The sequence below is a fragment of the Syzygium oleosum genome, unplaced genomic scaffold, assembly GCF_021117445.2.
Source record: "Syzygium oleosum isolate NSW1041296 unplaced genomic scaffold, Sole_v2.1 Sole_v2.31, whole genome shotgun sequence".
NCBI classification, from domain to species: domain Eukaryota; kingdom Viridiplantae; phylum Streptophyta; class Magnoliopsida; order Myrtales; family Myrtaceae; genus Syzygium; species Syzygium oleosum.
Genome location: NW_026607515.1, coordinates 219,889 through 231,594, shown reverse-complemented (window position 1 = coordinate 231,594; position 11,706 = coordinate 219,889). Strand labels below are relative to the sequence as shown.

The following is an 11,706-nucleotide window of genomic DNA, read 5'->3' as shown; positions in this document are numbered from 1 at the left end:
CTCCTGATGGGGAGATGACTGGCCTGGATACTAGTCTCACACAGCCAGGGCATCAGCACATACCCGCAGCACCTGAACCTTCAGTGGTTGAGCCTGATCCGGAGCCGGAAGAATCACAGGCAGGGTATGATCCGATGGATGTGGATCTAGGTGCAGTGCCAGAAGAGGAACCCGGAGAAGAAGAGCCCAAAGAAGAGCCTGAAGAGGCACCGGAAGAAGAACCCGAAGACGAGCCAGAAGGAGATCCAGAAGTAGAACCAAAGAATGAATTAGAGGATGAGCCAGAGGAAGAGCCAGAAGAGGAATCTGAAGAGGATGAGCGAATTGAGGTTCCGTTAGAATCGGGTGATGAGGACAACCCGATTGAGATCGAGGCTGACTCTGAGTCCTCAGAGGAGCAGGTGGCTCAGGGGGAATCAGATTCGAGTTCTGGGGAGTCTGACTCGGAGTGGACGCCATCCAGGGGGCGTAGGGGCTAGTTTAGGGGTAGAGTGAAGGTTTTGAAGTGTCCCATTTTTGGAGCTAGAGTATACCCAGACTGTTGATCCTTTTTGTTATCGGTGGAGTAGACTTTAGAAGCCGGTGTGCATGTATATTATATGTATTGTAAATGGAGTGTAATGAATAAGTTTGACTTGGAAGTGAATGTATATATATTCTCCCTATTACCCCTCTCAAAGTATTGTCTGGGTGTGTTGTTTCCGCTAGTGCTTTATCTCTCTAACGTGAGGGGTTGGCGACATCCTGGGATGTCGCGATATTCGACCATAGAGGTATGTCGCGAGCTCGATGGGGTCCGAGGCGTGACACTTGGGGCTTGTTATAAGCCATAAAGAGCTTTCTTCAACTTACAAACGTGATTTGGATAAGCCTTGCTTGTGAAACCATTCGGCTGCTCCATGTATATATCTCGATCTAGTTCTCCATGCGAGAAAGCGTTCTTCACATCCATTTGCCATAACTTCCATGACTTGCTTGCTGCAAGTGCTAATAGGACTCGAACTGTGGTAACCTTTGCTACCGGGCTAAAAGTTTCATCATAATCTAAGCCACACTTTTGAGAAAAACCTCGTGTAACCAATCTTGCCTTATATCGTTCTATTGACCCATCTAGTCGAGTTGTAAATCCACTTGCAAGATATAGGACATACCTCTTTAGGCTTTGGCACCAAATCCCACGTCCCGTTCTTCCTTAGTGCTTGGAACTCTTCCTCCATGGCCTTCCTCCATTGTGGGCTATATGAGGCTTCGTTAAAGGTAGATGGCTCGATTACTCCAACATTTTCAGTTAATGCTGCATTTGCATATTTGAGATTTGGTTTCTTTTGCCTTGTTGATCTTCGAAGTTGAGGTTCTTGCTTTTCAGGTTCTTCTACCGGACATGGTCGAAGCTCTTTTGTCATTCTAGAACGTACACCAGTTCGCCATGGACTCTTTGAACTTTCTGGTGATAATGCTTCGACTTGTTCTCTTCCGGCCGCAGGTTCATTTTCATCTTCAATTGGTTGATGCTTTTTGAACTCATCATTTTCTGTCATCCTTTCATGAACCTCTTCTTCAATATGCTTTGAATTTGGTAATACAGCAGCTTGTGACGACCACCATGATGATAGTTCGTCGAACACCACATTTCTAGAAGTGTAACATCTCCCTATTGTAGGATCACAACACTTCCACCCTTTTCGTTGATCATCACAGCCCACAAATATGCAGTGAATTGCCTTCTTATCGAATTTGTTGCATAAATGATCTAGTACAAATGCATAGCATACGCATCCAAATACTCGAAAATGACTTATCGTGGGCCTGCGATTCCATAGCTTCTCATATGGCGACATAAAGTCAAGCCTTGCTTGAGATAGCCTATTGATCAAGTGCGCTGCTGTCTTCATACATTCAGCCCAAAATTTAGGTGGAACATTCTTTGCATGTAGCATGCTCCCGCAGGTCTTCGCCAAATGCCGATTCTTTCTCTCGGCAACTCCATTTTGTTGTGGCGTATGCGGACATGTTAATTGTCGACATATCTTGCAATCTTGCAAATACTTTGTCAATTCATGAGAAGTAAACTCTCCCCCATTATCAGTACGAAAGCACAATTGCCTACTTCTCTTTCCACTTTTTCTCTAAACTGCTGAAATTTGTTAAATGCCTCCAATTTTTCTTTCATAAAATCAATCCAAACATACCTGGAAAAGTCATCAATGAACGTTATCATGTACTTTGATCCTCTGACTGATGATTGTTTTACTCGACCAAATACATCTGAGTGGATGAGTTTAAGAGGCATATTGGCTCGAAATGTGGACTCCTCGTATGGAAGTTGATGTGTCTTCCCGTATTGGCATTCGGCACAAGCTACGTCTTCTTGAACTTCCATGTACGGGAGACCCTTCAGCATGTCTGTCTTCATCATCACCTTCAACTTTTGGTAGCTTACATGGCCAAGTTGTGCATGCCACAAAGTAGGTGTATCACTCTTTCGAGTTTTGTCTACGTATGCTATCTGTGCTGACATCATGTAGATGGACTCGAGTCGACACCCCTCCATGATTGGTAAACCAGTGGATTTCACATTGCGGTAGACCTTAACATCTTTTGGACCAAACACCACATAATTTCCCAAGTCTATAAGTTAAGACACAGACAGTAGATTTTTCTTAATCCCCAGCACATGATACACATTTTTCAGCTCAAACTGATGTGAACTGAAATGGGGTGTTATCACCGTTTGGCCGACATGAGTAATCGGCAACCTTGAGTTGTCTACAGTGACAACTACTCACGTACTAGTGTACTAAGACATGTTTGTTAGCTTGTCTTGATCTCCGATCATATGATTTGAACACCCTGAATCAACTATCCAATCAATATCATAATTGATCGATTTATCACTTACCGTAATGAGAGCCGTTGAATCTTTTAACTCGGTAGAAGAGCCTGCGAGCTCTTCTTGTTCCTCCATGGCAGTAGACGCCTGGAAATCCCAATCCTCTTCGCTATCATTTTTCTTAGATGCTGTAACATTTCCTTCAACTCCTCTGACTCGACAATCTTTGGCAAAATGGCCAACTTTACTGTAAATGTAACATCGTTCGTTATGTCTTCTGTTGCTTTTATCTCCACTGCTAACTTTGTTGCGATTTTGAAAAGCTCCCCCTACTCGAAGGCTACTCCCTTTTAGTCACTTTTGCTAGTCTTCATGACTTTTCTTCTGATTGCCATCTCGACTACCTGCACTAATTCTCCTTTGACCCTTGAACCCTCTTTCATTAGTAAAGAGGGCACTTTCATCTTCCTTAATCGAGACTTTAGATATTTGTCTATCTAAAGCCTCTTGATTGGCCAATATATTCTCTAACTCGGTTAGAGTTGGCTCAGTTGCCCATCCATGGGTGGCCGAAACAATACCATTGTACTCCGGCCTTAACCCGTGAATGATGATTCTTCTCATCCTTGTCTCAGAGATGGCATTCTCAGGATCCAGCTTTGAAATTTCATCACAAACAAATTTAATTTTGGAGAAATATTGACTCACTATCATATTTTGTTGTGACATCGACAGTAATTCATTCTCCAACCTTTGCAACTTGGCGTCATTCGACCTCACAAATAGCACTGCCAAGTTATCCCATGCCTCTTTTGGAGTCATCGCGCTCTTTATGTGCTGCATTAATTCATCTTCAACAGTCACAGAAAGAGTATAAAGAGCTTTACCCGCTTTGATGTTCCATCTCCTTAACTCGCCATCGTTCGTGGGTGGTGTGGTGTTGCCCCCACCAACGATATCCCACAAATCTTGTTCCAGCAAATAAAATTGCATGCGGGAACTCCAATTATTATAATTGGAGTTGTTGAGCTTATCGACCCCGTTCATCGAACTTGAAATATCCGCCATCGAACTTGGATATAATGCTCGGCACTACACCAATTCAGCTTGGTCCCATACCAATGAATCATAGTCCTTGTCTTTGCAATGATAGAATTTCGGCGTTCTCCGGTCCCTGACTGGTTGCTCATGTACAATGGTCCTCAGCTCCTGAGCTCTGATACCACTTGTTGAGCTTTAGAGGCAAAACACTTGAAAGTGAAAGCTTCGATCGTCGGTAACTATCGTCGGCAACTCTCGAAGGTGAACAACTTTAATTAGTAACTCTCAAGGAAAAACACTTAAGGAGAGGAGAGGAATAAACTATTTTATTATGACTTGATTCACCTTACGAATACTTCAACTAGACTTGCCTTTATATAGGCATAAATACATGACTCTTGATATGACTCATAAATGACTATACATGTATCTGATATTAACTAGATATCGAAACACGAAAGGTTAAGACCAAATACAAACAATCACATTAACTAGTCATTGAAATACGAAAGATCAAGACTAATCAAGAAAGATCTAGAGAGATAAGGCGGTGATATCTTCATGGGGTTGCTTTTGTCCTCAATAATTCTTGAAGCATGTCTCCCTTATGATTCTGGCAAAGATCAACATCCCCCTTATCTAATGTACAAAGTCATTAGGACTAGGGGTGTCAGAACCGAACCGAAAAATCGAACCGAACATAACCGAAAATTTCGTAAATTTCGGTTTGGTTTCGGTTTCGGTTCGGATAATCAAAATTAACCAAATTTTTTTTTTCAATTCGGTTTCTTTCGGTTCGGTTCGGATTGAACCGAACTGCAATAGACACTTTGGTTTTTACCCGAAAAGCCTTTTGCTTTTAGCTTTAGGGCTTTCTCGCCTTCGCTGCATCTGCCTCTGCTCATTAGCAGAGTCTCTAAATTCGACATCGCGCTGCCTCTGCTGAAGCAAAGATTAAAGGCAATTACAAGTACTGGCGATCGATACCTGCCGGAGAAGGCAAAGCAGATCAGGACCCCCAGCGGGGAAGCTCAACCTTTCAACAACAACCCACCCCCCCCCACAATAGAAAAAAAGAAAAAGACAAAAAGACATAGCAAGGGTAGTGGAGGGGATGTACCCATCGGAGAAGGCGGAGTGCGGCGACGGCTGCCGACAGAAACGCACAGAGAGAGACAAGGGAGGGAAAGGGGGGTTAGAGAGAGAAAGGAGGGAAAGTGGAAATGGAGGAGAGGGGGGTGGGCTTACTCTGAGATCGAACTAGGTGTCAGTGGCCGCCATTGCTGGAGGCGAGGCAGCTCCGACGGAGAGGAGAGGAGAGAGAGAGAGAGTCTCTTTCATAATAGATCTGCGAAAGAAGAAGGAAGTTTGAAAAAAAAAAGAAAAAAAATCGAAAACTGATCCGAACCGATCCGAACCAAATCGATTTTTTGATTCGGTTCTAATTCGGTTCGAGCGAGTTTTGGTTCGGTTCAAAAGGTTGCCCTTAATGGTTTGGTTCGGTTCGGTTTTTCAAGAAAACCGAATCAAATCGAACTGTTTACACCCCTAATTAGGACCCACTATTGCTTCAAATTGTCCATACGCGGATCCCATCTTTATATAGCTGTATTAGCAACTACAGTCATTCTTGCCACGTGCATTGCAAGAATACTATTATAATATGGATATATATGATTCTGCTTTTAAGCGGAGTACAGGAGAGGGCATTATATGTAATTACTATGCACATAAACTATTACAAATTTATACAATATAGCTTCATATAAGGTTTTTTCAGATTTGCGCAACAAAACACGTAGTCATTCATGGCTAGGTCGATGATGACGCTGTGCAATATATCATTGTCATATGAGATACTTTTCTTATGGCGATTATTTATTTCGTGAAATTATTCGACCGTGTAAGAAATTGGAATTACATCTAAAGTTTATGACTTAATTTAGGCTTTGGAATGGCGAATTGCAAGACACGTTAAGATGGAGTAGCCGTACTGCTTTGATGGTGGAATATAACCATCGCAAACTAAGAAACTCATTTTTTAGATTATGAACCTGAGGATTTGTTGGGTCCAGTGTGGCTAATTTGTCATGCCGATCTCATTTAATTATAAGCATTGAGTTGGTTGACTCGGGATCGACATGTGTCACCCCCCGAACCGCACTAGTTATCGATGGCCAAGTTTTAGTACGTTGTCTATCGTGTCCCAGGCACAATACTCCTAGTAATATACACACTTATCACATTTGCAACGGATTTACCTCTCGGGCCGCCACGCCTCAGAGCATCAAAGAGATGCTCAACACTCAAAAAGGTAATATAGCCTCTAGCTACCATTTCGGTGGATGGTCGATATATTAGTACAGTTTCATATGGTAAATTTTAAAAAGTTTCTCAAAATGGATCGATTAGGACTTAATAATTATCTTTCAAGAATGAGAAAATTTAGCCCGTTTGATTAAGGTAATATGTCGGTTACGTGCTAATAGGCCCATACACAATTCCTATTTTTTGTTCAATTTATAACATGTATATTGTACATAAATTATAGTCACCATTTTAAGCGTTCTTAATGAGTATCGCGAAGGATGCGCTAATATGATTCTATCAACGTTACACCCTTTTTGTAGCTCAAAAGTAACATTGACATAAGACACGACAAAAGTCTGGTAATTAATTAAATTTAAAAGTGAGAAAGCATGATTCTCGTGGGCTTCCAAAATGCAAGTCTGTCTCTTCTTCCTGTTTTCTTACTTATGAAAACTCTTTTTTGCGCAAAGTTCAATAAAATAAAGAGGCCACACTTCAACAAATCTCCTTACGTAGTAACTTAATCAACCTCACACTGCTAATTAAATTTTATTTTAGTAGCCAAACCTAAGTTTTCTTCCATATATGCATGTATGGGTTTTAAAAAATTGGTTGACTGTATCAATCGACCAGAGTGAATTAGAAGTGGAGATGAAAAGAGAGATGTCACGGGTTTGAAGTGACTGCATCAATGTCACCCACTGCTCTACTACATGTCGTGACTCTTTGAGAAGACTTTGCTTTTGCCTTCAATAATTATTAAATCATGTGCCCCTGTTTGATTCTAGCTAAGAAAGAGATATCACTAGTTTGAAATGATCGCACCAATTACGCGCACTATTCTCCAATCCACATCAAAGGCGATTGGGGTTGTTTTTGTCTTCAGGAATTATTAAAGTATGTGTCCCTTCTGATTCTAGCTAAGAATGATATCCCCTGTATCGTGCCCCCTCAATCATTAGTGTGATTAAATTTCAATAAAGAAAGTCATTAGGACCACTATTGCTTCAAATTGTCCCTACATAAATCCCATCTTTATATAACTGTACTGGCTTAAATTTATACTTAAGCAAGTATAGTTATTCTTGCCACTTGCATTGCAAGAATACAACTATGGTACAAAGATATAAGATTTTGCTTTTGAGCGGAGTACGGAGAGGGTATTTTATGTAACTACTATGCACAGAAACTACTGCAAATTCATACATTTTAGCTTTCAATAAGTATTTTTTCAAATTTGCTCGACAAGACACGTAATTAATTATAACTAGGTCGACAATAGCATCGTTCAATATGCTTTTCTTATAGTGATTATTTATTTCACAAGATGATTCGACCGTGTGAGAAATTAGAATTACATCTAAAGTTTGTGACTTCATTTGGCAAACATCGGATACATGTCAAGTCATCAAGCGCCGACGACGGAACAGAAAAATTTCAAAGAAGGGAGGAGGGAAACAAACGAAGAAGAAAATAAAGAAAAGATAGTGAGTGTATCGGAAGGAAGTACGACTTGTTTCTTGATGGGATGTGGACCCAACAATCACGTGGAGAAAGAAAGTGGAAGCAAAGTGGAGAAGGAAATAGGGATCGCCACCGGCCATTCCTCAGTTTGGGTCCACCCCTTTACTTTCTTGACTTGGATGCATTTGTTCCGTTGACTGACTTGAGCTTCTTTATATTACAAGTCGACTCCAAAGTCTCCAATCAAACAACGTTCGTCCCATCTTTTTTCCATCTTTTTTATATTGTGCCTCTCCTCCACACCCAACAGGCAATTCTTTACCATTTTCTCTTCGCCCGAAGACGAACAGAGACATGATTAGTGCTCCCAGCTCCTTGAATGCCTATCCAGTGTTGCTACTCATTCTTGTTCTATTGCAAGCGATGACTAGCAATGTCAAGTCGAGTAATCCGCAATGCATCGCTTCATCTTGTGGTAACATTCGCAATATAAGTCACCCATTTCGACTAAAGAGTGACCCGAAAAGATGCGGTGACTCATCGAAAGAGCTGGTTTGTGAAGATAATCACATTGTTCTGTACTTGCTTGATGGCTGATTTTACGTGCAGTCTATCGATTATTCCACCTATGAAATCAGATTGGTTGATGATGGGCTGCAAAAGGATGACTGCTTATCTCTCCCTCGCCATTCATGGACGCGTGATAGCTTCTATTCCGATCCAAACAACACATACGGGAGGAACGTCAATGGTGCATTTGTCATTGTGAACTGCTCAAAGCCGGTTAGTTCTCCATTCTACATCGCGACTGGTCCATGCATTGAGGGGTCGTACTCTTCCAACACCTCATCGAATTGGAACTTGTATGCTTTGCTCGATCCAAAAGCATCGTATATCAGGGATTTTTGCACCATTCAGAGCTGGACGTGGGTAACATATGATTTTTGGGGTGAAGAGCAGATTAATACCAGCTCCTACAACTACAAGCTAATCCATAACATCATGGCCGACGGATTCGATCTCTACTTTCTTCTAGATAAAGAGAAGGAAATTTCCTTTTGCTTCTTTGATTTCTTTAGCATCTTCATGGGTTCTGCGGGTTGCAGATCCGATTACTACACCGGTAAGCATCGGCTGCCAATGAAATTTTACCTCAAACAAATATTTAATATCCAAAATAATTATGACAAAATATACATGTTAGTATATGTCAACATTTGTTTATTGGAAAGGTTTCGCGAGCTTCGTGTTGCATTTTAAAATCAAATAATTGGAGTTGCAAGATTTGCAAAAAAAAGAGCAAAAAAAGAAAGGAATGTTGTGCAAGAAGCCACATGACTAGTTTTTTGTTTGCGTAGTGTAAATTTTCTGAACTAGTTCCTTAATTAGTCACTTAACTAATAATTCAAGAGACACTTGTTTAACAAATTCTTATAAAATGGTATTCATGTATTGTTGCATTATATTTGTAGATTGCTAACAAAGCAAAAGGAGTTTCTTGCATCGTCTATCATCCATGTGAACTGAAGCTTATTATTTCCATTTATTTGCAAATGCACACATTCCACTTCTCATATTCTTTTGGACAAAATTCAACCTGTACAACGTAGCTTGCTATTACTCTCTTTTCTCATGAGTTTTGTTTTCCATACTTCTTTTCCTTCAATTCCTTTTCACATCCCTCGTCCCTTCAACAGGTGTGAAGGTGTTTTCAGTTTGGACAACTGTAGAATTTACGGCATTACTAGGTAAGCCGCAATGATTTGTTCTTAAAATAATTAAAAAAAAAACTTAATCTAACCTACAAAATTTTCCTCAGCATATTTATGTGCAGCGAAATTCGTAATTGGGGCGCCATTTGTCACGATATTTCTAATTTACAAGTACAGAAGAAGGCACTTGGCAATGGACAAGAACATCGAAGAATTTTTGCAAGCTCATAACAACTTTTTGCCCATAAGGTACTCTTACTCGAATATTAAGAAGATCACCAGAAATTTTAAGCACAAACTAGGTGAAGGGGGATATGGTTCAGTGTACAAAGGAATGCTCAGAAGCGGCAACAAAGTGGCCATCAAGATTTTGAAGCAATCCAAGGCCAATGGCCAAGATTTTATCAGTGAAGTGGCTACTATTGAAAGAATTCACCATGTTAATATAGTGCAACTCCTTGATTTTTGCTTTGAAGGCTCGAAACAAGCTCTCGTGTATGATCTCATGTCAAATGGATCTTTGGATAAGCTCATATTCACCAAGGAAGGTGATAAAGTTCTTGATTGCATGAAAATATATGAGATCGCTCTTGGGGTGGCGAGGGGGATTGGATACTTACATTGGGGGTGTGACATACAAATACTACACTTTAATATCAAACCTCACAACATTCTTCTAGACAAAAATTTCACTCTGAAAGTTTCTGATTTTGGACTTGCAAAACTTTATCCAATTGATCATAGTATAGTCTCAGTGACTGCTGCAAGAGGAACCTTAGGATATATGACACCTGAGTTGTTCTACAAAAATATCGATGGTGTATCTTTTAAAGTGGATGTCTATAGCTTTGGAATGTTTCTCATGGAAATGGCAGGTAGAAGGAAAAATATAAAAGCAAATGCAGAACACTCAAGCCAAATTTATTTTCCTCTATGGGTACATGACCAAGTCAATAAAGGAGAAAGTGTTGAAATGGAAGAAGTTGTAGAAGAGGAAAGAAAGGTGATTAAAAAGATGATAATAGTTACACTTTGGTGTATACAATTAAACCCTGACCATCGACCTCCAATGAACAAAGTCTTAGAATTGCTTGAAGGAGATATTGGTAATATTCAAATGCCTCCAAAACCGCTTATTTACCCACCAGATGAGCCAATTGACGATGACAAAGCCGAGATGGAATTAGAAACATTTTCAACTTCGTCAAGTACTCCCATAATTTTTGCTAGTTTTCCATTTGGAGATAGCAATAATGTTTAAAGGACCATGCACTGTTTGATTGGAAAAGCTCTGTTCCCCACTATATATTATTATGTTGGGAGGGAGTTGAGCTAGCTCAGCTTGCTGGTAATTACATTTTGTCTTCTTCTAGGTCTTTGGTTACTGTTGTGGTAATGTGCTTCATATATAGTTTCACTCTCTTGCATCCTCCTTCGAAAGGAGAAACAAATTGATAAGAGGACAAGGACAAAAATGGTGGGGCAAGGGGACAGACATTGAGAATTTTCCTCCCTCATAATGTGATTTAGGGTAATGCCAATTAAAAAGCTAATTATAACCCGCGATCTTGCTTCTTAATGTGTTATTACTGGTTTTATGGTTTCTCGGTATCAAGAACTACTAATTTCGAATTATGAATTCAATTACAAATAAAACGTCTATTTTACAAAGTAGACACCATCAGTCTACGCTAGAAACAACTTTTATCAAAATGGGAAAAAAGAAGGTCTTAAATGAAACAATTCCATGAAGTTTATATTTGAAGAACTCACATTCCATTCTAAAAATAACGTGCAATTACTAACAAGCGATTCTATTAAGTTTTCTTTGTCTCTTCCAATATTAGGCCATGGTTTATTAGTTTAACCTGATAATTTTTTTTTATCTCCCATGTCTGATAAACAAAAAACGTTATTTGATTTAAAACTTGGCGTGGATTACTTTCGACTTCTTTAAAATTAGATATATCATATAACTAAACACATCTTGATTATTAAAAAGATCATGTCCATGTGTATTCCGCACTATAACAGTTCTCAAGGATGGCCCCAGATGGGATGTATGTGTAGGTTCATAAAATAACCGTATTTGGGAAGTGTATTCTATATGTTCATACTACGTGAATTCTAACTAATCCAGTTAATCATATATTAACTAAATCACTAATTTTCTGTAGAATATTCACCAAAGAGCCAGTGTCCTCTTTGACTCGGTATGAATCACTCTTTTTTCCTCGATTGCTCTCAAGTCGCGGAGCAGTTTTTATTTGTGGTTATTACATTAAGAAGTCACTCAGCATTTGGCTCGCCAAAATTCAAATAATTATTCACCACACAAAATTTTATTTT

At 39.7% G+C, this 11,706-nt stretch overlaps 1 pseudogene; it reads left to right on the top strand.

Moving 5' to 3' along the window:
• Positions 1-7,624: 7,624 nt before the first annotated feature.
• Positions 7,625-10,106, top strand: LOC115686108 (LEAF RUST 10 DISEASE-RESISTANCE LOCUS RECEPTOR-LIKE PROTEIN KINASE-like 2.1; annotated as a pseudogene).
• The last annotated feature ends 1,600 nt before the right edge of the window (positions 10,107-11,706 follow it).